General features: G+C 32.0%; 1 protein-coding gene across 2 annotated transcripts in view; it reads left to right on the forward strand.

Moving 5' to 3' along the window:
- Positions 1-27,301, forward strand: part of LOC105152789 (uncharacterized) — a 221,035-nt gene that overhangs the window by 119,493 nt on the left and 74,241 nt on the right. For both annotated transcript variants that reach the window (XR_015546116.1, XR_847000.2), the window contains exon 3: positions 1,429-1,494. The gene's annotated coding sequence lies outside the window, so the exon portion shown is untranslated. The remainder of the gene's footprint in view (positions 1-1,428; positions 1,495-27,301) is intronic.

Below are 27,301 nucleotides of genomic sequence, written 5' to 3' on the forward strand. Positions count from 1 at the left end.
TCGAAGTAAGCTTAAAAAAATTTACTGTTTTATTTAAAAAATAAAAATCACACTTTGATATCTCAGAAAATTTAAAACATAAAATTAAAATATCTTCATTTGACGAATCCTATCGAATATTTTATATAAAACATTTTTTAATGAAATCAGTAAATAATCATTTCAGATGGTAGTTTTTAATGACTCACTCTGTATATTTAATGTATTTAAGAAAATTCCCAATATTAATATAAACAAATATTTTCTATCTGAAATACCGTATATTTGTACATATTTCACATAAAGTAATTTACATTAATACTTATATTTATCCACACATTTTATTATTTTCGAGAGCAATTAAAAGCTCCATGATCACTGTCCCCGATTAATCAGCAGTGAATGATACAGTGATGCGTATTATCCTTGATTGTATCGCTGTTTTCGAAAGATATAAAATATAATATTATTTTAATTGATCAACCGAGGCGATGTGTTCCCTATTAGTGTATATGTTATTTACATCGTACGTTTATTTACTAATTAAGATTAACGGTAACACGGCCTATCGAATTTTACTTAATGTAACAGCCGATATTTATCGACTGTATGGTCATAATTGAGAATGTATAGGAAATAAATTTTGCGTTCCTATCAAAGAGAGATTGGGCGCATTCAGTCGGTTTAACTGCGAGAATTTCCATCAATGTATTTTAATTTACGAGAAATCCAATTTGACAAATTTCGCAAACTTAATCGAGTATAATTTAGAGAGTATACGTCGACGTACTTTATGCCACTCTTTTCCAACGATTTTATCCTCAATATATACGCTTATATATATATATATATATATATATATATATATATATATATAGATTTGTATATATATTGTATATAGGCATTTTCATGACACACATTTTTTTCCTACAATTTTATTTGTATACAGTAAGTGCAAAAAATATTTGTATAGGGGAGATACTTTTTTAAAATTTTATTTTAAAAAATAAATATTAATTAGCCATTTATTAATAAAGAGACTAAAATATTTCTCAAAATTATTTTAATTAAACAAATATGTAATATTAAAAATGTATGATAATAAAAATATGTAATATTAAAATATTGTTATAATATTATAATATTATAATAATATTGTATAATATTGTAATATTATTATAATATTATTTTAAAAATAAGTAAAAATGAAAAATTGTATTATTTGAATGCACAAATAGTATTTATCCAGAAAGAATTTGTTAAGAAATTTCGCTTTATGTGAAGCTTTCTTTTTATAGAATGTATTGTTATGTAAAATTGCTAATTAATATTCATTTTGTACAAATAAGACTTTCTTTATAAAAATTTCTCCTGTACGAATTACTTTTTGCACTTACTGTACACAGAGAGTATAAATATTTTTATAATAGATTATTTTCTCTTTTGCAGTGATTGTGAGCGATTGTCAGATCAAGAAGTCAGTGACGTGTGGAATATCTTCGCTTATAAATAAAGGTAGGATTTTTGTAGAAAATTTTTATATTATTATATATAGTACAGACTCTGTTAAGATTCTAGAAAAATTGCATAAGTTTGGATAAAACTAAAACGTTCTTAAAATAACTTCCCATCGATTTTTCGACGATATTGAAAGAATAAAAGAAAGAACAAAAGTGCAACAGATGTCTTTACACGGTTTTGAGCAATGAAATTTCTACCGCAAAGTTCATAGATTCGGTTAATCCTCAACACCGACACGTCGCCCGCATTATGAAACCGCGTTTTTCTCCCTCGTTGATCGAGCAAGCTAATCAATGACGGATGCGATTTACGATAAATTGCGAGGTGTGCCGCTACACTCTGATTGCCGCGATAACAATTTCTCCGATCACGATAATTGACGCCTCGGATCCGCTGTCAATGGGATCTGTTCGTTATACAAGCTATGGAGCGATTTCGGTCGATAACATGATAGGCATCTGCTTTTTTAAAGATCGCACGAGGGTTTTCAGGGATTTTTCAAAATTACATTTATCATTACATATTTTTCCGTATGAAGAATACAAAGAGGAAAAGCAAATGTTTATATTAAACATGACGTATAAAATTATAAGATAAATGAATATTTAATAATTCAATATTTAATTCAGATGGACAAGTTAAATGAGCACATAAATTATATTAGATATAAAATATTTTATTTATAAGTTATAATATGTTTTCACAGATAATTAACAGGTTATATTAGCGCGTAAATATATATTTAATTATATTAGATATAAAATACTCCATTAAATTATACTATTATTAAAATAGAAGTCTAAATAGATTGATGTGTTAATTATTATTAAAATAATAGTTTATAAAAGTTAATTTTAAACGAAATATTCTTATTGATCTAATTCAATGAGCTTAATTTTAAATCTGATATTTGCTACGATTCTCTTTGGATATGACGTAGCCGTATTTTCCGATTAGTTTCAAAAACTATTACTGTAGGAGCAACGAACCGGCATGGACGACTACGCCGCGTTCGATTTAAAAACTTTCTTCGTTTCGGAGTTTTCCGCTTGATCATAACTTTACGTATCATTGAACAGGTTCTTTCCGTTATTTCGTAAGTATTACGCCTCTCGTTTCCTTGGAACGAATAACCCAGCGGAAATTTATAGCCGTCGTAGAGAATGAAGCTAAACATCCGCTATATCGTTTTTTACTATATTTTCAAACAACCTTCCGTTTATTTGATATCATAAAAATTCTTTTGCATTTAGTTCATCGCAATATCAAAATCGCGATGAACCATTGACCGGAAAGTCAGGTGATATTAAAGGAAATTTAGCACACCAATTAAATAATGTTCAGTTCAAGTAACCCATTGATTCTCACTAAACTTCGATCTTACGCATTCAAATTTTCCGGTGATTAATTCCTCATTACGAACGTTATGAACGTATCTTGATCTTTTGAAATATATCTCATATTGTATTTGAACAAATGATTGTTTTATTTCTCTGACGTCGATTTATATTATGATAAAACATTTTTGCGTTAAAGTTGATTCTTCTACAAGAAAATGATAACTCTCCAATATCAGTCTTAACTTTCATAGTTTCTGCCTTTGAAATATTTTTTTATTTTTTTCCTTCTCTCTCTCTCTCTCGCTTAAATCATTCATCCGATTTCTCATAAATTATAAGATGCTGGTAAAGGAACGAAAAGAAATAAACTTTCATCGGTTTGTTGCTCGTAGTAATTACTGTAAAAGCTCATCTTAAAAAAATTAGCAAAATTTGTTAGGAATTGAAAATTTTACGCATAACTGTAAGCGGAACAATTAAACATCTAACAAATACTGCAATTATTTACTCATTTATTTCTGGAAATTGAATACGAAACTAACTTTATAAACTAAAGACGTTTTATTAAGATGTTTTATATATATATATTACTTCAAGCAAATTCAAAATCAAGAAATTATAAATTAAGTAATTGATTGCATTAATTATAAAGTTATATAAAAGAGAAAACAAAGATTGCTCAGTATAAAAGTGCAATGTGCAGCTAATTACAACTTATATAGGCAATCGTCTACCACTTATCAATATACACGCTTTCAAGCACGGACTAATCACTATATTTTTCAATCAATCACGATGCAGAGAACAGAGTCGGCTAATGTTATTCATGAAAGCGGGCGCGCCGGTAAATTTCCCGAGGATTTCCCGACGTCGATAGCTCTTTTAATTCGAGTTTGCGAACTCGCAACAAGTCGGCGGCGCCCACCAGCCGCGTTAAGCCGCTCCGTCGAGCTGCGTAGACGGCTTGAGAGAAAGTTGAACCGGAAGTTGAGGAGAACAGCGTTGAGGGGATAAACCAGAATACGGAGATGCAAGGGGAAACAGGATGTAAGGGGCGTGAAATGGGTGAAATGCGACGGTGGAAATCCATCGGTGGCACGAGGGAGAAGGATTTGTGAATGTTCCCGCGTATCGTTGTCTCGCAGTCGAATGACGTTAAATAAGTAAGCGAGAGGGTCCATAGAGAGGCACGTTTCGACCCCGGGCGGTCTCCGGCGTGGCGGTGCCGGTCGTTTCCTCTATTTTTCAGTTCGGTACTGCAACTACGAGTTGCATTATGCAGTTCGTGGCCAGACAAGCGACTGTGCGACGCGACATCCCGCGGGACGTCCTGACGCGTTTATTCCGGTACTATATTCCTCGTCACGGATCCGCCAGACGCACGAGATTCCGCTCGCACCGCTGTCGTGTCCTTGAAACCAAGAAACAAAATCAATGAATTCGGATTTGAACGTTATTCGCAACGAAAAGAATATTGGACTATACATGCTTTGTTGCATGGCTAAATAACAAAGCATTTTTTTTTTACTTAAATTTCTTTCTCATTTTTGCTCAAATTTCAAATTAAGGTGGTTCTTTAGTAAATCGAGTTACCATAGAAATGTCTAATTTTTTTATGTAATGAAGTTGAAGTAAAAAATTGACATGTGCAAAATTTTAGGTAGGTTAATGATGAAATAAGAGAGAAGAAAATGTTAAAAATGTAACTTTTCACGTATAACTTAGTGACAGATAAGACAGACGCTTCTTTGACTAACTGCACACAAATTACCATAGATTTTTCTCATAAACGAGATTATAATAGTTTAAAAAATTATGATTTTAATGGTCACAAAAAAGTAATAGGTCAACGGCCATTTTGGAAATTGACGTTTTGGATATTTACGTGCGTAAAACTTGCATGTAATTTAACGAAAAATAAATATAATCTCATCTGTTTTCGTTTGATGCAGCTCTTGATTTACTATTATATGTTCCATATTATTTCATTAAGATATTACACGTAGTTTTAATATTTCATCCAAATTATGCAGATATTTGTAATTTTGGGTGAGTCCTGATGAGACACCCCAATTTTCGGCACTTTATTAAAGAATCACCTTAAGATTTTAACATTTGAGTTGAAAAACTGATTTGTGATAAGTAATATTGAAAATATTGAAGGTATCTATAAATTTTTCCACATTTTGTTGAGAGCCTAGAACAATACAAAAACTTAGGCTGGACAAAAAAGACTGTAGACGCAGATAGTACAATATGATTATAGACGGAGAGTTAATTCTATGGAAAGAAGAGTTTTTGCTGAAATATTTAAAAATTTAGCTATTGACACAGATCCAAAAATAATTATGTAGGGCGCTCAAACTCATTGCTGTATCTTTAATAATTAACGAGGTAGATATACTGACAGTAAATGAAATAAATCTTCTTGCATTTTATAAAGAAGGTACTTTTTATAAAAAGTGCAAATGTATAAAAAATGTTTCCGATATTTGCATTTTGCAGTCTGCGATTATTGGATGCATAAAGAATTCACACGATTTCAAGCGTCAAAGTGCGCGAGTCAATAAAGAAGTACTTATATTATTCAATTCATCGTGCCGTGTTCCGTGCGAATTAACAAGAGAGAATATTCGCGACTATGCGGAAGGAATCGACAGTCAGGCATGACAGTTAAATATCTTCCGAATTTAGGGAGAAAAATGAAGTAAGGGACGAAGAGCGGTCGGTCGTCATGAGTCTCTCACGAAACGGTTTCGCTTGCAGCGCGCGGAGGAATATGACGTTCAAATTTCTCTCTAATTCCGGCGATGACGGCAGAACTATTTTAAAGAGGATTACGCGTAATTCCTGCTTCGGTAGGGCGTAGAACTCGGTGCGCGCGGGAGATCCTTTCCGCCTTTCGGCAAAGTGGGATGCATTATGCTGCAAGAATATTCGCGAGACTTTGAAATTCTCGCAGCTCTCGTAAATCTTTGTCGGACTGCAGGCGTACGAGAAGCTTAAATATTTAAGCTTAAATATTAAATATTTGTTAAAGAGCATTCTAATCGGAAATAAAAAGAAAGTTCCAATGTGTAAGCTAAAATGATATGAATTATATAAAAGGATTTATTATTTATTAAAGTATCTGTAGTGAATATTTTATGAAGATTCTCATAGTAATGTAAAGTGTCGCGAATTATGCAAAAAAAGAAAGACAACTTTAATAATAGAAATATTACTTTATTTCCGTACAATTCCGTATTGAAACTTTGAAACAAATCCACGCGATAAAACATTGTATAACGATAAAGAGTGACTGAATTCACCGAAACCGCGAAACCCGTGAATTTCATAGCGATTTATCTTCACTTGGCAAAAATTTGTTTAAACAGAAAATACGTAAAATTGCACACGTAAAGCCACGTTTACCCTCATAGAATCATTGGATGAGAGACAGTCGGAGTTTCAAAACGAACTCGTGACGAGCACATCGAAGGGTAAACGTATTCTAAACGAGATTACGTATAAACGGCGCGTGCCGACGCTGCGGCTCACAAAGTTCGAACGTAAAATCGCGCTCGACGACGCGAAGAAGTTTCACGCTAAAGGCACGATAGTAGTCCTTTCAAATTGGCTAAAGTGAACGACGGCATCTCGGAATAAAAGGAGTTTGAGAATCTACCGCAGAAATCGAGTGATTCCGGTTCACATTGCTTAAGAGTCACCGTTGAAAACTCGAAGATACTTATACAGAAGATAAAAGTATATTATTTTTACAAAAGATTTTGAGGAAGATCGGGACTTTTTTTATGTATTTATAGTAATTCTTTCTTTACAATAGTGAATAATGTGACAATAAATTTCTGTTAATTCCTTCGATGCCAATCCTAATGTATATCCAAGGTTTTTTACTTTGCTAATTTTTTTTAAATGAAAATCTTTATTTTTCTTTATTTAGTTTCGATTGGAAAAATATTATGTTTTTTTATTGCGATATTTTTTATACAATAATATTTGGTATGGCAGATAAGATAAAATGATATAGAGTGCAAGCGTCGAAGGATTAATAGTTACCATTAATTAATAATTCACGATTAAAATTAAAATAAAAATCAAATAATATATATAATATATGAAAAATTCTTTAAAACTTTTAGAGTGAAAACTCACTCAGAAGAGTGAAATTTTATTCTTAATTAAAGATTGAAAATTGAGCCATTCTTTTTTAAAACTGGCTTTTCATTTTTCAGAGTGATTCCACTCCAAAGAATTTAAAGAATAGTAATAATTTAATAGTAAAAGAAAATATTTTGTTTCTTAATAAATTATTTTATTTTCGACTGGCATCTAGAAAAAGAGGCACAGTTTAAACACTATTTCGCTTGTGATGGAGCTTTCAATTTCTCGTTAATTTTACCGTGAATCTTTAGAAGTGTCTGAAATATGTGCTATTTAATCGGTCTCATTTCGCGCGATACAATCCAACCGTTTGTCGTCGGGAATGCAAAAAGACCAGTGGCGTCCAGCAGCGAAAAGTGTTTCCGAGAGCTTTTTAATGACTCGCGTTCGGCCAGGTCTAATTATTTGCGGGATCCGCAGGTTATCTCGAGCGTTAAAGCCGAACGTGACTGGACTATGGGACGTTTTCTTTTACCCTGCGACAAGTTACGCGATTTTGCAAAATTTCACGATGTCGGCTTACGCGATTGAATCCATTCGTCGATAAAGTTCTTTTACAAACTTTCATCGAGAAATACTATATCTTGCGTTCGTGATCTTTACCAGAAATAGCACATAAAATGCATTATAAATAATAAAATATGAAACTAAAAATTAAAATATAAAATTGAAAATGCGTTTGACATCTTGAAAGAATCGAAGAAGTAACTTATGAAAAAAATTCTATAATTAGTTTGCAAATCTTTCCTTTTATAAAATTTAATAAATTATTTTGTATTTTTTCAGAAGAATTAAAATTCCTTCTCGTTCGCGAATTTAATTAAACTAATGTAAAGAAATGAAGAAATCACGATGTGTACGTGTGATAGCGCCAAACACATCGTTGTAATTTTTGTTATTAGGAGTTCAGTTGAGATTAAAATGTTTCCTTTGGCTTGAAGCCAAATACCGACTTTATCTTGAAATTAATTAAAAATTTGCGTTTCTTTTTAAGAATGTCTTGGCGAAATATTTGCATCTCTGTATCTCGCGCTTATAGAAGTAAACTCAGTAGTATTTTGATAAGCGAAATCCAGACGAGTGAAGATCTGCAGTCTGGTTTATAAAAGAAAAAGAAATATAAATTTAATTATTTTATTATATGGTTCATATGGGTACGTTTTAAAAAAGGATTTATTAAATTTAAAAATTAAAATAATACATTTAAAATTTATATGAAATTATTGATCATATTTGCGTTTTTAAATATACAATAAAAGCAATACAATAAAAGTAAGCAATCTGAGAAAATTTTTCATTTTTTACTTTTCCATTTTTTCAATAAATTTTCATTACTACAGATTTTTAACTATATAAAAATGTTTTAATCCTATAAAGTAGATACATAGCAATATTATGTCCTTAATCTTATTTTAAAATAATTTTATGCCGAGTAAATTTTTAAATACATAATATATTAGTTACTTGTGTCTTTGTATCTGTTACTTGTGTAAATAAAAGTAAGTATATTATTAGAAATATATTTATTAAGTGATTATATATTTATATCTTGAAAATATACATCATATTTTTAAAAGTGAAAGTAAAATGAAATTAAAGGAGTTTTTTTACTTGCACATTATTCTTCTCCATCGTGTTTAATTCTTCGTTACAGCGGATCGACCGATTTATGTCACTTCCGCGACAAATGGAACCAGTTTGAGAATCACTCATAACACGTTATTAGTATGTATTACGCGCGCGCAATGCGTCAGTTTATCGTGAGCGGATCGCCGTAGAAAAGGCAGACGGTGTTATTTTTCAGTCCGCGTATCGGCTGCTCGAGTATAAATCGATGCGAAATTACTGCAAATAACGAATACGGAGCCGCGGTCGCTGGTACTGCCGGTTAACTGGCCACCAGCACGAGGCACTTTGCATAATATTTGGATCGCATAACAAGACTGAATAAACTTTGTGTGTCGGAAGGTCGACCCAGTAATATTCCCCATACCAATTGGGGAATACTTTGCCAATGGCGCGTTATTTCAGAATAGTATATCCTCGATAATCCTTGAATGATCTATATTTTAATTTTTTATCGAAAAGAGAAATGAAACAACCATAAAGTTTATCACAAGTTTTGTCACAAAATTATGTTATATGTAGATAAAGCTCTCTCTCTCTTTCTCTCTCTCTCTCTCTTTCTCTCTTTCTCTCTCTCTCTCTCTTTCTCTCTCTCTTCCTCCAGATTTTTTAAACATTTTTTTAAATATTTTGATAAACTTAATATTTTTTAAAAATCTAATTATACCGTTATAAAATCCATTTATAGTCTAAACTTTTGCAAAATTTCAGATTTTTTTAACTTGTCGAACTTTCCTTGTAAATATGATATTTTTATCTAAATATCTATGTTGAATCTGAAATTCTAAAAGTATATGGCTCTAAACATTTTTTTTTGCGTATTTTGCGTGTAATATAAAATAAAGTACAAAATAATAAAGAACATTTTTTAAACTTCATTTCTTTCGCCTCTTTTGAGGGAAGAATAATTGCTAGTTATTATTATCAGATATCAAATTAATTAAAAAGGAATTTATGAAGGTTTAAACTGGAAAAGATGTTTCTTTAAAGGTTGCACATGTAGATATCTGCCTTTCGCGAGAGTTCGCTCTAAAGGCGTAATTTATCGATCATCCGAGTTTTCTACTGCTCGCAAAACTTACGTTAAAGTTGTCGTGCCTGTTTATGCAAAGCAGCCTGGGAAACTGATCTTATATTCCGCATATACAGTAGCACTTTAGGCACTAAGTCTTTCTAAGCGAGGGGGAAAGAATGTAAGTCATCCAGGCTGGCAATGAATTTCAAGTCTACGCCGTTGCGTAATGCCGGTGTATGCGACCATCGTAACTCGTTGCATCTTTTGAATGGTCTGAAGAAAGAATACTTTATTGCAGTTAAATTGTTTTATGTAAAATGCTGCATTTCATGCATTTTTATTTATATTTTGTATTTGACAAGATATTAATTATTTAGAGCTTGCTTGAGCTCGATTGAATCGTATAATGCAGTACGTGCACAATTGTATCTTAACCCTTTAGTTTCACATTATATGTTTTGTGAATACAACACTAGATATTGTAAAATATTGCACTGAAAAAAATGTACAAATATCGTATACTACAATGAAAAAAAATGTACTAAATTTTAATAAATATTTGTTAAAAAATAGTATTAACTTGACATTTACTTACATTTACATTTAAATTTATTAAATAAAAAAAGAGAATTAATTAAAATAAATGCTTCTCGTATCAAATAAATATATGTTTACATTTAGTAAATTTTTAATTAATACTTTATTCAAATAAATATTCATTAAAAAGTAGTTTATTTTTCTTTCAATATAAAAATGGACTCTTATTATAATAATATATTTTTTAAAATCAAAATGTCAGACATTAAAGAAAGTAACGGTATCAAGCAAGATACATATATGTACCTAATAAAAAAGTTATAGCATATAAAGTAAAATAAAAAGTCTGGTATGCCATACCGAACTGATGCTGAAAGATTAGTATTATTTTTCATTTTATGATATATTATTAAAATTTAAAAAGACAAATCTAAGAAGTTAAAAAATAAAGCTTCACTGAAAGAAAAGATTGGTTGCTGCAACAATTTATATAGTAAAATATGGCATTTTTAATCGACTGCAGCAACCAATCTTTTCCTTCAGTGTTTAATTAAATCTGCATTATTCCTCGCACAAAAGATTAAAAAATTTTAAAATGAGAAATAATTTAAGCCGCGTTTGTTATTCATGATCCGTTTAATAGTTTGCACTATTCAAGGACATCGGAAGTAATTCGGATGTATTTGTCATTAATCTTAACACATCCTAAAATCATCTTCTTTCATAGAGATGTAGATACGTAAATTTTAGCAGAAACGATTCATCTTTTTCGTGTATCTCGTTTACCTATATAATAATCTCGACGCGTATTCAAAGCCTTTATTTGTCAAACGCCCGGTGTATGACATAATTCGTACGCCAGCCCGCAGAAATATTATCCGGCCGAAAATGATTTCATCCGGGAGATGATATATCACGGCGCTCGTCGACGAATTCTCCGTTTTCGCGACATCATTAATTTGCCTCCCGCAGAGCCATCGATCACCGTGAATCGTTCGACTCGAATATTCAACTCGTCATAACGTTTTGAGGAAATTTGCGCGAATCAGGCTTCTTGAAAACCAATAAGTTGTATAATATATTGATTATCTTTCCTATCGACTTATTTGAACTTGCAAAATAATTTTATGACTAGACAACCAAATGTAATAAAAATTAAAAAATAGGATAACAATTATTTAAAAAAACTTGATTTTTTTAAACTTTTATAAAAATGCTTTAACTTTTTATTTTAGTTAATATGATAGAGAACGCCATTAACGTTTTGAATCAAAGTTAGGTGTTTTGAATAATATAATATATATTCTTTATTAAATCAATTTATTTCAGATATAATTGCGCGCCGATAGCTTTCAACACAATCAGTTTGAAATGCTAATAATTCCTCTAAACTAAATTAGAAAAACTGTAAAGAACTTATTGAAGAAAAATATTATCTCAGGGTTCGAACTTGGAACCTTTTTATTTTAGAATATAAAAAATGTATATATAAATTTGAGAGATTCACAGCTGTAGGATGCTTCGAATAGAAATCATATGCCGCATATACTTTATATACATTTCTCATAGCGGGTGGAATCAATGACTGATTGCAAGCCCACGCGTCAGTGGCTTTTATTAATTTGCTTTCGTTCAGGATCAGCATGTCAGCTATAGTTGAACGAACATAAATCTACCGGAGTTGATACGATGAGGAAGGGAGACTAGTAAGGTAGGGCGGTAGCCCTTATCGGTGTCGGTAGATCGATATCACGGGCCAGGTAACCTACTCCGTTAACAAGGCAATCAGGGATAGTTTCTCGATACCGCATGAGCCGGAGTTAACTTAATTAAGGGTTGTTCTACGATTGCCGATTGTACCGATTGCGCGAGTCGGTTGCATTCGCCGACTGTATATGTATGTGTGTGTGTGTGTGTGTGTGTGTGTGTGTGTGTGTGTGTGTGTGTGTGTGTGTGTATGGATGCAATTCAACGCACCGGTACGGCTGTACTTTTCGTTAGAGTTAGAAATATTTAATATGTTTTGTATCAAGATAGTGAAATTATTCGAAAGTTGTTAGAAGATAAATAAATAGATATGGATAGATAGATAGATAGATAGATAGAGAGAAAGGGACCAGGGAGGGGGGGAGGAGAAAGAGAGAGAGAGAGAGAGAAAGAGACAAAGAAAGAAAAAATGCATGCATTTATTTAAAGCGTCCCGACTGATGACATCATCCCCTCAGGTGCATAAAAAATACAGAAGTGTGGAACAAGAGACATTTTGATATAATATAAAAAGATACAAACAAGATATACTTAATTGTATAAATATATTTAAAGTGTGTGTAAACGTGTCATACGACAAGAAAACATATTATGAAATAAAGATGAAGTGGCAAATGTTTGAATTTGCTTAAGTACTAGTAAATAAAGTATGAAAAAATTGTCTGGTGGAACAGGATGAAGTGTAACATTGTGATGTTAAAAATCGTATAGATATAATACGTATAATAGTAGGATAGCATTGTATGTAAAGACATATTAAGTGCATTACAGTATACATATATGCATCCAACACGAAAGCAAACCAAAGCAATCAAGCGGGGTTGTCATTTACGATATTGTCACTTGTAATAGATATTCATGTAACTTAATCTTGAATTCATCAATTTGTGATTGAATACTCCGAAATTCAAATGGAAGGTTATTCCATATTTTAGATGCTGTAAATTAAAAAAAATGCTTGTATAAGAGAGAGAGAGAGAGAGAGAGAGAGAGAGAGAGAGAGAGAGAGAGAGAGAGAGAGAGAGAGAGAGATTAAATCAATTTATATTTATTTTTAATGTTAAATCTTGAAAGTTCATACTTTTTGTATTTCTGTGGAATTTATAAATGATTAATATTGAACATTAATTACGTAACATTAATTATTTAATATATAAGTAATTTCTGTAGAATAAACAACATAATTAGAAAAGAATAGAAAACAATAAAAAAAGTAATTATTTCAAAAATATAAACTTTTTTATTTCTTGTTAATATATGTATATTTTACTTATTATTGCTTATTACATTATTATTATTTATTGCTTTGTTATAGTTTTAATTTTGAATAATAAGAAGTATATATGGATATAGAAAAATGTGTGAAGTATATATATATATATATATATATATGCGTGTATATATCATATCAAATACATGAAATATACATATATACAATATATATAGAAGAGTTCTAAAACACAATGATTTTAATTGGATCAGTTGGTTATTTGCTAATGAAAAACGGTTTAAGTGTTTAGTGGAAATAGAATGAAAAGCTTAAAAAATAAATTTCTTCTCCTTTAACGATACTGAATGTATGAAAATAATCACCGCTTGATGAACACTTTGTAATAATGGACGCTTGAAAAGGATCGGATAATAACGAAACTTTCCTTTGAGTAACGAGTAGCTCTCGGTATTCAAGTTCCATTTATCAGAATTCTAGCAAAAGAGGCGCTTGCATTTCTATCAATTTTTTCTGATACACCGCTACATTATTCCAGAGTTAAACATTAAAAAATGCCGATTATGAAACAAAAGACTAGCTAATTATTAATATGTTGAATCAAAGTATTGGTACAATCTTTATCATCTTGAAATAAAAAAATTATATTAAATTTTTCCATTTTTCGAGAAAAGAAAAATGCTTTTTCCAATCCACTTTTAACATTATATATTTTAACTTTATTAATTTTGCTACAATTCTTTTCCAAAACACAATGCTGTTATTTGATACATCGCTTTTCTTATGGCTTTCTATTCCTCTTCGCATCGGGCCACTGGAGGAACGAGACTCATCCTGAGATTCTCTTGAGTTTTATCCGGATATTCTTTTTCACGTCGTCGACCAGCGCCGAATGGCGCGTCGAAATTGCCTCCTTTGGAAGACTGGAAGACTTTCGGAAACAATGAACCGATGGGGTTCAATGGAGCCTGGCTTAAGGCACCTCGAACCGTTTTGAAGAGCGATTTCGATTAACCGTAAAAGCATTCGGTGTGCATACACACGTATTCACGAACTGGTAGCATACAGACGCACTCATTCACGATCGAGAAAGAAACGAAGAGAAAGAGAAAGAAAGTAAAAGAAAGAATGGACATGAAGAGAGGCGTATGCAGCGAGGAAATCTTCTCGTACTCAGCGATGAACTATATTATTTCCGGTAGAAAGCGCCTCTTGACTAGAGAGGTGGCAGGTAGGAGCGGCTTCAAACACAGCCCTGTAATTGGTTCACTTAAAAGCGGATCGATACACAATTACAGAGTAATTGGAGTACCAATTAAGATGACGACGATCCACCGTGTTGTTTTTCTCTTCTCTCTTACGCGTTACGTTTGCGTACGCGATCGCCTAAGCACCTAAGAAATCACCGAGTATCACGATAGAATATTTCACGTAATTAACGGTATCGATTCAGGATACTTCTTTTAATTAGAAAAAATTGTTTGTTTGTATTTAATAAAAAAGTTTAAGAAAACTACTGCAACTAAGTATACACAATAATTTTGAAAATTTAATCTAACTGGTTTGAATTTTTGTTTCATAAAGCTTATTGTATAATGATTAAGAAATTAACAATATTAATTAAAAGAGAATCAGTGATAACAAGTTTCTACTTTATACTGTTATTTACAAATTTGTTGGTTACATATACACGCAAGCTTTTCGCATTCAACACGAATGTCACTGTGATAAATTGGAAGGCAAAACAATATCGTGGGTTTCCTTAATTCCAAAATAAAGAAGCGGGAAAATTGTGGTTGCAGAGGCATTATCGTATTTAGGGTATGTAATGTTGAAGTTTTTCGACTTTCTCTCCTCTCCTCTCTCTCTCTCTCTCTCTTTCTTTCTCTCTTCCCACGATCGTTGAGCTGTAAGCGGATTGCGCTAGCTGTTCATTAAATTAAGTAATTAATATCGGAAATGGCCATGCAATATAGTGCAAGCGGCATACTAATGGTGAAGCTGCGTGCGTTGCACAAAATTTAAATAGATTCATGAATCTCATGTTGCCATAATAATTTAATAATACGGATAAGTGTATCTCGGTATTTTTTCCATAAGTTAACGTTGATTAAAATAGGCACAATTGTATGGATATAGTTACGGATTTTCAGATTATATTATATTTTTAACTTTATAATTAGAAATAAAAAAAGATATTTTGAATTTTCTCTATATAAAAGTTACTTTTACGAAACATTTGATAAAAGGATTAGATATAAAGAAATTTATAAAAGCATTTATTAAAGACTTTATTTATAAATATTAAAAACATAATAAAAATTATGTTAAGTTATTTATGAGAATATTATTAATGGTAGCAAATTTTTGAAAAAAACAAGATGTAAAGAATACTTGTTATACGGATGCATACAATTTCTTTCTCTAAATAATTAAATACTTATTATTTTTAAGAGTAATAACCTTTTGAAATTTGTTTGGCATTTATAATTTTTTTTTTATTAAAATTTCTTAGTTTATTATATATTAATTTAATACGTTACTTTTAATGAAGTTAATCTATGGGTGAAAGGTTTTTGTGCAACATTTACTTATACTTTAGTAAATACCAATTTAACTTTATTCGTAACTTTAGCAGATTTTAAACCTTATATAATATTATTTATGTGCCTCAGTTTTACATGAAATATGATGAAATGATGTAGGACAGATTTATATAAATAATTCAAGAATTATATACCATATCTTTTAGATAGAATGTATTTAAATGCAACTTCGAGCTATATGCAAAATGAAAAGAACTGACGGAACGGACTACTTTTATTCAGAAACCGTGTGTTAAAGTGGTGTAAAGATATGATTATGTCAGCCGGGATAATTAAGCGCGGTAGCAATTATTCAAGACTAATGATGCGCAGACACATTTATCAAGGTATAAGACTGCTTCGCCAATGTTCAGAAACACATCGTAATATCGCCATTCCATAGTAATAACACGTTATAAACTTTTTTTTGAATCTCAACTCCTGAAATTTACTTTTTATTTTATAACTTACTAACATTTATGTCGAACTGATTGTTTCCATTATTTTGTTGTCTTTATGAGTTTATTAGTCATTCGAATTAATAATTTTAAAGTTACATAATTCATTCAGATAATTCCAAAGTTACATAATTCATCGTGTTTTTATCGTTTTTTCATCATGTCGGATGTTCATTTAGTAAATTGAGAAGTTAGAAACATGCAGGAGGTTCAAACCGCGAACTTTGTGAGTGACTTGAATTGAGGATTGTCCGAGGTAATCTTGACTCGCTCATCAGTCTTCGTCGAGCGGCACCGTATCGATCGTTCGCTACTCACAATTATCCCAGTTGGGCACGTGAGATTTGTGTTTGATATTTATTTATCAACCGCACGACATATTCCACGTCGCACGAGCAAACAATCGCCGTGCAAACATTTGGACCGCCCCGGCACGGAGCAGTGCACCGGTGCACGTTGCCGTCGTTAGGTGACATGAAATTCCGTAATTTGCGTGTCATCGGGACGACAAGTGCTTTCGATATTGAGGGAACACATTGCGGTTAATTCTATGGCTTAGCGGATATGCCGTTTGCAACATACCAATAATAGAGGTCTATTTAGGGATAAGTATGGTTTGCAAGAGAATTTGCTGCACGAAGATAGTGTAACTATATTGTGTCGAATTGTTAGAATATAAAGAACGTGATAAAGATATTAAAATGAATAAGACTAAATTAATATTATGGTTTGTTAATTTTCTAAAATTTTTCTAATTAGCTTCTTGATTGTTCTTACTGTTGATGTAATATTATAATTATTATTTGTAACATATATGACACTGCAAGTACATATTATTTATCTCTCAGTAAAAATTTAGATAAATTATTTTAATTACATTTATAAATAATTCGTACATTAAAGTTTTGTTAAAATAAAATTCATTTGAAATTAAATGATATCACGATTTTATTACACATATTATTAAAAGTCAATTCATCAAAAGTCTGTATATTTTTATTTGCTTATAATTTAAGAGATATTAATGTTTTAATATTTGATAAGAATTAAGCTTGAAGTTAATATATAAAGTATTTTAAATATAGAAAATCTAAGATACATTGTACTTTCGTCTGTCATAAAAAATGTAATTACATAACAACATAATAACTTATGTAAAGTTGAACGATTTTTTAAATCTATTTATCATAGAAAGTTTCAGTTTGTTCCTCAGTTACGTGTTCTTCTTTTCTAATAACGTGAAATAAGTACACCATGTGCTTTTACAAATTCCTAAATGGACTCGCGTTTCTCTGCGGAAAGTGGTGTAATTGTACGATAATAGAGCTCACCAACGCGATGCAGTGTTTGCATACAAACGCCGAATCTGTAAATTAGTGCGATGAACATGAGTCTCCTCTTTATTCGTGAAAATAACACAAATTAAGTGCTAGTTTATTGTGTGCTGGGCAAAATTCGTCGTTTATGAAAGAAACTGAAGGAAGGTTCACACAATTAAATCGGACATGATAATGAAAATATCCATTTTTATATGCCGGTTTTAATTATCTGGTGACTGTATTCTGCTTCACATATTCATTAAGTCTTATTTTCAGTTTTGCTATTTAATGTTGTTCTATGTTTCTACCAGTAAAAAATCCTGGAATGGAAAGTGCGCGGACAAATTATATTAAAGTAACATGTATGAACTTCATAATTAGCAAAATGAAACAAAGAATTAATTTTCCATGCGCGAGTAGAGAGAGAGAGAGAAAGAATATATTTTAAAATAAAATTTACGGTAAATAATCACGCGTGACAGAGCCAAGAAGAGATCCGTAATACTCGTTAGCAGTGCATCTATGCCGAGATGTTGATGTACTCTCGACAGTAATTGACATTCATTGTTTAAAGACGACAGCTAACGTCGGAGCAGCGGCAAATTGTAATGCAATGACTTTACATGTAACGCGTTGCAGCAAAAACGGTTTTCTAAAATATCAAAGCGAAAGAATGGTATTAATTGTATTCTTTGTCTCTTGCTCGATTATAGTAGCCAGCAAGCTTTCTTAAAATTGACAAATTGAGAAAATAAACAAGTAGAAAGTATTAACTCTTTAGATGCTTGTTAGCATCATTATTAAATTAATAATTAATATAATTTATATAATACGATATTATTTTTACATTTAGTTTATGATTGCATTTTAAACCTGACAAAATCGAATTGACGCGCAGTTTATATAATATAACTGAAAAAAATCTATTACAAAATCGCATACAAATATTACTGAGCACAAAAATTTGCTTCGACTGAAAATAAAATTCTTTCTCTTATTTGATTTATTTCTATTGATCTAATTTTTTTCCATTTATAATTGTCAACTATTTAGTTTATATAATTAATATAATGATCTGATATAATACAAAAATAAAAATTGACACAAAATCTAGTATTATCTGATATTATGATATAAAGAAAAAAACATGTTTTTATATCTCGCTATATAGGTCTTATTTGCAATTTGCAATTTGTTTTTGAACAATATTTATCAATCTATATTTGCGAGCATCCATACTATATCCTGATATCGTTCTCTCAATATTGATCTATCCAGTTTATTCAATAGATTTTTACAACGTAATAACCTGACAACAATGTGATCTTTATTATAGGACGGAAATACAATGTAGGTATTTTCTGCATCAAAAAGCCATCAATTTATTCTAGCTTTATGTACTGTATCAATATACTAATTACGTAGTGTGTTATGTGACAAAGCGAGCCAATGTGATACTTCGCAGCATCGCGTCTAGTTGCATTAACACGCGCTCTGTCGCATTGTTGCAAACGAGCGCAAATCTTGCACCATAACTAGTAACGCAGCTATTCGAATTGCTCAATAATTGGCGGTATAACAATAGCCTGGACTATAATCGTAAGGTCATTAATATTCGAACTTGCATTCGCGGGCCTGCAAGCGGCGAGAGCAGCGCGCGAACAATCAACGTGTCCGTCGCGCATGCACAACATTGTATTTAATTCATCGTGTTTTAATATTAATTTTAATATCCATGCATACAATTACCGGATGGGTTTCCCGTAATTTGCATGCAATTACCATGCGTCGCGTCCAACGCGCCGAGCGTTTGACGGTTACGAAAACAACGCGGCTATGTGGTCGTGACGTTGAAATAATACTGTCGGTCAGCTGGTCGGTCCCTGAATTATTCGCTTGTACGAACGATCTTATCTGTGACTTCGGCAAATTTTTGGCCGTAAATTAGTATGTTTGTGATACTCTTATTATTTTGGAAAAAAAAATAGTATTATTGATAAGCAAAATTTTAAATTTCTAAGCAGAACAAGTCACGATGAAGACAAAATGTCATTAAAATAATCATAAATCATAAATGATTGAAAAGGATCTTTAATTATATATTATAAATAAATTTATGCGACACTAAATCTTGATAAAAATAATTTTTTATATTAGTTATTTTTTATATGTTTTACATTAGGAAGTTGTTTATGCAGTTTTTTCTTCTAATATATGGATCTTTTATTATTTTTCTCTTGGCAAGAACTATGTTGTTTGTCGCATGTTTTTGATTTTCTGCATTAAATATTCTTAATAAGATTTTACATTAAACTGTCATTAATGTAAATTTAAAATGACATTAACATGAAAATGAGATTTTAAGAAGCATTTTAATTACATTTAGATATTTGATTAAAGCTTGACTCCGCGGATATCGCTTGTATACACGAGGCGTCGTTTACGGAGTCAAGTCGTCGCCATGATGTCGATATCGCCACGATATCGAAGGTAATTCGATTCCTTGCGGAATTACGTCGTACTATAGGATAATCCATGATCTGGAATCACCTTACCGTATTATGTGACCTACACGATACACAAGGTATTTGGAGAAGATGAAATCGGTATTACAATTGCAAGCATCTATTCCCGAGATAATCTAATGAGAACGGTGCAAGTTTCACAAGATTGTTACCGATTGGATTGCGAGTAAGCATCGCATTATTTACAAGCTGTGCTATATTAATCCTCCGCGAATCCGATGGAAAATCAACATGGATCATATGTGGGTATATTTTGTACCCCATGCTATACTTCATCATAAATATACTATAATTTAATATGATTGGTTGGACAACGCACTCTTCAGTTGCACGAAACTGGCAACATATACGTAGTATTTTTTAAGAAGTGAAGTATTTTTTACAGAAATTCATTTTGCTGGGGTATATCACCCTACTTGATTCGCGGAGGGTTAAGAAAAAACACCCAGTTTACTCGCTTGCCCGATCTTTCTTATGCAACTTACTTCTTTACTTTTACTTCGCTTGAATCAGTCAGTGTGAAAACACTGTAACTTTCGCAATTAAAATTGTTTGAGAAACAATGAAAACAGAAGTCTGAAACTTTTGTCTCAATATCTTGATAACAAAGTAAAGAAATTTGAGAGAAAGATATCTTTATTATACAATAAAACATTATGAATTTTCCAATCTCCATCATTTTAGTTACATTATTTAAAATTTATTATCATAAATTTATATACATGCTCTTTTTTTGTTTATTTATTTTTACAACAGAGAACGTTATCGCGCCATGTATTTCGATTAATATGTTATAATCATGCAAAAAATACAAAAGTAATTAATTACATATTTTTATATAAAAATAATCTATAATACTTGTATATATTTTATCGTGTACTTTCAATGATTTCTATCTAAATATTGTTAAAAAATAAACTATTAGATAATAAATTATAATTTTTATCATAAACAAAAATATTATCACTATTATGTTGTACATCACTTATGATCTTTACATGATTTATCACTGATCTTTACATGATTTATTTTATTCATTATTATCTTTATTTACTTTATTCTCTTTAATTGTTGAATTTATTTTTACGATTAGATGCTTGATATGTCATTTCCATTGTATGTTTGAAATCAAATATAACACTCTATTTATCTAGATTTTATACGATTTCTACAACATATCAGACAAAAGAGAATTATCGTCATATTTAGAGCATTGTATTAAATAAATATAGACGTGTTATTAAACCGCTGACTTTTCGCTCTTTTTAAAACGTAAATTTTTATCAAGTATTTTTATGAAAATACTTGCTTCAGATTTATTAAATTATGTACCATATCTAAAGCAGTATTATAATCTGAATATTCGTACTCGACGAAGATTACGCGAGTTTGTGTAATATGAAATATTAATACATTCGCGCATGCAGTAACTTGGCTTATCAAGGATTGTCGCAAGAAAGACATTGTCGAAATATCGGATCGTTGTTGCTATTGGCTGTAGCTTATTTAAGTGATTACGTTGCCGACCTGCCGAGACAGCCCAGCGATGGTCGAAGTTTATTAGCAAAGCCGAAAGTTTTGCTTCGTGAGGGGGAAAAACGTTTGCGAGTTAGCGCTGGGATTAAAGGTTTTTTTCGAGGATGTAGGAAGCTTAGACCTTTTTGACGCGGTGCAACTCAGCTCAATTGAACATTCTGGCTGAACTTGGTTATGAAAATACTTTAGAGAATAAATTCACGTATTTTGCAGTTCTTTTTTTACAATCCCGCCAGCAGTATTAAAATAGAATCCTCGCTTAAGGTGTCGCTCCAATGATCTCTGCGTTGTTAAATATTTTTAAGCATTTTTTCATATTCGACAATTTTTAAATAAAGTATCTATCTCGAACATGTTTGCGTCGCAACCGAGCGTGAAACTAAATTCAGAAAAAAGATAAATAGAATTCAAATCATCTTAATATACTTAAACAATACATAATAAATACTTCCCAATCGCAATTGTTTCTCAATATATACATTTTTAAATCTATAGTATCAAATTTAACCTAATGTGAGTCGCCAATATATCGTTATTTTATACTAAAACAATGGTTAAATTTAAACCTATATAGTGGCGATTTAAATTAGGTTAAATTTGACAATATAGATTTAACAGTATAGTCTTTCCAATTTGTTTCCACGGAAGAAGAGAAAAAAAAATCAAATTCGCGCGTTAGAAGCGTTTCCTAGCCATGCGTTGAATTAATCTTTGCCGCGAAAATGATGAAGATAGAATTTTCACCATTTATCTCAATACAACATTTTCATCATGCTGACGTCCGAGGGATATCGCCGCCGCGCCCAGCGGTGCGGTATAGTCGACGTTGGTAGACGACATTTTTCATCGGTAAACGCTATTTGCGCGGGACTGCACTTTAAACGTTAATGCATATACCGTCCGCTTCTCTCATCCGACGTCGGTGTGCGTTAAATTGCAGTTGCGGATGATCACCTGGCGGCGGCGGGCAATGTCGTTGGGACGCGCCACTAAAATGCCTCGGCGGGAACGTGATGCCGCCTCCTTCCGTGTTTTAAATTAAATACCAGTTGGGAAGATAGGGGCAGGGGGAAAACAGGGGTCCTGACGAAACAAGAAGCTTCGACGTTCCAATGTACACGTTAGGCCGCGGGGCTTTCAAGAGCTGGAACATTTCGGGAATGTCGTGGTCGGGAAACAGCATTACAGGTTGACCGTCCCGATAATCTCTTCTCTCTCTAGGATGTGTCGACAACCTTTTCCTGCATCATTTTTCTCTTTTTCGACTCTTTATCTCCGTCGATCCGTATTGAACTGAGATAGACTGGAAATTCGTGCACGGAGAGTTCGCTTTTAACTATTACATTATCTAATTGCGCGAGAAATTGAATTAATTGTGCCGGAGATACAAAGATAATCAATAAACGTTTCGCACATCTTTTAACTGTAGTTATTCTTAAAAATAATTATTAGCCTTTTTAATAAAGTCCTTTTCAGACCTGATTTGTTCATTCCTATATATATTATAGCTATAAATCTCATTCAGCTGGGATTTTTCGATTTTTTCGAAATTTTGAATAGATTTGTTTAGACTGGATTATTAGCAAATAATATGTGTGTGGATAAAATATAAAATATAAATGAAAGTAATGAAATATTTTATTTTTTTATATTGTATTTAATTTTCACATCAGAAAATTCTTACTGTCGGTTAATATAAAATTATAGATGTCGCGAGAGATCATTTCTACAGAACTAATTTTCAAGATTAGCGACATTCTTTGCATGCCAGTTGCGTCGACGAATCGTTTCCTCGATGTAGTAGACGTTAGCAAGGAATGCGCAATTTATTCGCGCGAAGAATTATCCGTAGTAGGTCGTTTCCTTCTCTTCCTCCTTGTCTGCCACTCGAATAGTGGCTCAAGCTGCACGAGAAGCTGCAATTAATATTTAACAAATATATCGCCACGAACATCACTTCCGCCGAAAGATGACGTCGCGCCGGCCGACGAGACGTCCCACGGTTGGCTTATTCAAAGCAACCGGAAGTCTCTGGACAAAGATTAATCATCGCGTGCAGCCCGTGAAATCGCACAGGATCCATTCAATTCGCTCAAATCGTTCGTTCCAACTCGTTGTTCCTACGATATGCACCGACACCGCCGCGTAACAATTTATCCGCGCGCATGTTACTCCACGTCACTCTTACTTCATTCATCTACTGCAACCCCCGCACACCATCTATCCCTTTTCGTGACGTCAGCTTTCAGTATTCTAAACGAGAAATTTTTACGGAAATTTTTTCGAATTATGAATATAATACAGATGTTATTTTGCACGCTTATATAAAATGTAAAGTAATAAATAGTGATCGTAGTGGTTATTAGATATATGCGCGTCGTAATTGAAAAAGTCGAAGAAATACTTTTTCTTGAATATTAATTTAATACATCGCTCTTTTATTTCAAAAGTGACACAACTCAAAATATTAAATTTAAAAAAAAAAACTATTTTTCAATTTGACAGAAAACTATTGACTAATCATATCTGCAAAAAGAATATATTTATTATTAACATGATCGAGTATCATTTTTGTCATTTTCTGCTTTGTAATTCTTAAAAAAAACGTCCTTTTTAAATAATGATAATTTTGACGATTTTATGAAAAGTTAAATTAGTTTATTTTTGATGATACATAGGATGTAAATTTTTACTTAAAAAATATTTAGTTGTATAATATTAATTAAAAGTATCAATCAAAAAATTAACCAAAAAAGCCATGATATCGATAAAAAAAAATTTGTTGTGTATTCGCCCTAAAACTAACTATAAAAAACAAAACAAATTATTCGACTTATGGTTAAGTAGCTTATGCAGTGAAATTACTGCAGTTTTAGTTAAATAACTTTTAAATGAGTGAATCCAAATGAATTGTTGCATGAATATTTATTAGAACTTTATTAGTATATATAAAAAATTAAATTTATTTTGTAATTGTATTTTCTTATCAAATTTATAAAAAATATTATGAGACGTAATTTTACATAAGAATCAAAGCAAACAAAAATTAAATAACTTTTAAACCAATAAAAGAATTATACTAAAATTTTACGCAAATACTTAGACTTAATAATGGAACAATCTATGAAAATTTTATAAATATAATTCTTTGAGTTGTGACACATACATCTTTATTACTTGTACTTTTCGTATTTATTCATAACTTGAAAATAATATTTTTTAAAATTAGTTATGCCACTTTTGAAGTAAGGGGGTAACATTATCGTACACTTATTGTATAAATTAAAAAAAATGAATAGATTACATTTGAATGAGTAGTATTTTTCTATAGAAATATTTTTAGTTCGAAATTCTCATCGTCTTCATTGCTTGTCTCGATCAGTCTTAAAATTTTACTATCTCTTCGTCTCTCATGATCTATCTGAAGGAAACCTCCGACCCCGAGTCATTATCTCGGTGAGCTTGCAGCAGACAGCCTGCCGTGGCTTAACACCGTTTTAATCATGGTTTCCTACGGAGCTGCTCGAGAAACGAGGAGACTTGACGCGTTGCTGGGAACGCAATGGAAGAAGAGAATGTTAAGGAGCGAGCTGGAGCTGGGGGTTGAGGAAGGTAGTGAGAAAGGACTCAAAGACGAAGGCTGCTGATTTGTCGCGCGCGCAACGCGTCCTTTATAGCAGCGGCTTAATAACTAGGCTAACGAATGTGCAACAACTTGCAGAAACCAATAGAGTGCTCTTGGCTGATGAACGAACCGTGCCGCGTATACCGAGGAGCAGATGCAATACCGTTCTTCCGATTGCTCGTTCCGCTTCGTCGTTATCGAACGTAAGGTTTAATTAATCTGCAATCACGTGGTATACCCGCATGCCGTTCTTCTGGCAAGAACCCGAATGGAAAAACAAATAATATTAGTACTTTTTACTGATAATAATGAAAACAAATTGCTCGTCGACGATGGATAAACAAAAAGTATAAGAATCGGCTGATTGCACATCAGCGATACGTCTTTGTCTTTGTTATCAATAATGAATCCAAGCGAGTTGCCCTGCACAGAATTTATACGCGGTATTTATATGGCTGTGCATCGCGCGGAGACACAATGCGAAACACCGGAAAAGTGTCTTCTTCCTTGGCAGTGTCTCGTTCTTAGGACACGCCGCCGCCGATGCTAGGATACGGGGAAGCAAGACGCGAATGGGGTTGAGCATTACTTAACTTATCCGTGGAGGTAAGGTTGGGCCGCCGACGACGACGGCTTTGTACCCGGTAAGTAGCAGCCAGGAAGGTCGTACGTCAGAGACGTAAAGCTACAAAGCTCGTCTTCCTGCTGCGTTCTAGTTTATCGTCCATGCGGAGGTCACCCTATCTTGGTTTCCTTTGCCAGTTGCGTCTCTTCACATTGCGCTTTTTCTTCATTCAACGTTACACGTGCTATATGTCATAATACCTGTTTTGTATTAATCTAGTAATATTACATCATCCCTGTTTGCACATTATGTTTGTCGTGCACTCGCGATGAAATTAAACTGTCTTAGTTAATTGTATAAAGCGTATATACCGAAGCATATTTATCGGAAAATAATTTCTTTAACTCTGATGTATTTTAAATCAATTCCTCCAGTAAGATCAATGACAAATGTAATTACAGAGATATTCAATATGTAAAATTGCAAATTTTGCTAAGCTAAGCTTCACGTAGTGTATACTACGATATTGTTTCTTCATTAATTTTAAGTGCACTTAGTTTGGCAAAGGTTTAATTCGAGGTTTAATTTAATTAAAGTGTAATAAATATTTAATTTAATTAAAGTGTAATAAATATTTTATAAAACTTTTGTTTTTTTTGTTAAAAAAATTACTTTGATAATTTATCAAACAATTTATTATATAAAATTGATAAAATATTTTATATTGACGATTTTGAATCGTCATAGTCAAATTATACATTTTAATTCAAAATTAAAGAATTTACGATTAAGATATCTTTCAGTTATAATATCATGCAACATTTTATCATGCATATTAAGATTAGACTGTAAGATTAACTCGGAAAATATTTTTAATCTAAACTTTTTCAACATTTTTTTCTGCCCGATTGTTTAAGCGAAAAATTGCTTCGTAATCGATCGTTATGGTAGATATTTATCAATTTTAAACAAACACAACGACAGTGTTTTCTTTTATTACGCGGGCATATACCAGCTCGTCGGAGTTAACAAACTTCGATAACAAACTTGCGTACAACAATCGTAAGGTGTAATTCCGACGAGACTCCGCGAAGCGAGAGGTTAAGCATACAAATTGCCTTGCAGCACAAACAAACTTACATTAACAAAGTTTACCTCGGCGAACTGGAGTGACGCGAGTCATATGGGAAGAAAGTGGCTGGAAGATCGAGTCGAAGTTTTATTTGCTGTATAGTAACTTCGCTACGCGTCATCCGCTGTCCAAACTTTTCAAGTGCGTGCATTTCGCCGCGTGACCTCTTATCACAGAAGTTTACCACGCAAGACAAAATAACTTACAAAGTATCTCACAGTTTATTGTACTTTTACATACAGTATTTCTTTTTTACGTAGTTTACCAATTAATTTAACTTACCGATTAATTTTAGATAAGGAAGATTGTGAGAGAATTCGTAAAAATAAACGATGTCGTCGTGATATAGACAATTTTAACAATAAAGATTTGAGGAAAA

This window comes from Acromyrmex echinatior, chromosome 9 (assembly GCF_024713525.1).
Source record: "Acromyrmex echinatior isolate Ae372 chromosome 9, ASM2471352v2, whole genome shotgun sequence".
In the NCBI taxonomy this organism is placed as follows: domain Eukaryota; kingdom Metazoa; phylum Arthropoda; class Insecta; order Hymenoptera; family Formicidae; genus Acromyrmex; species Acromyrmex echinatior.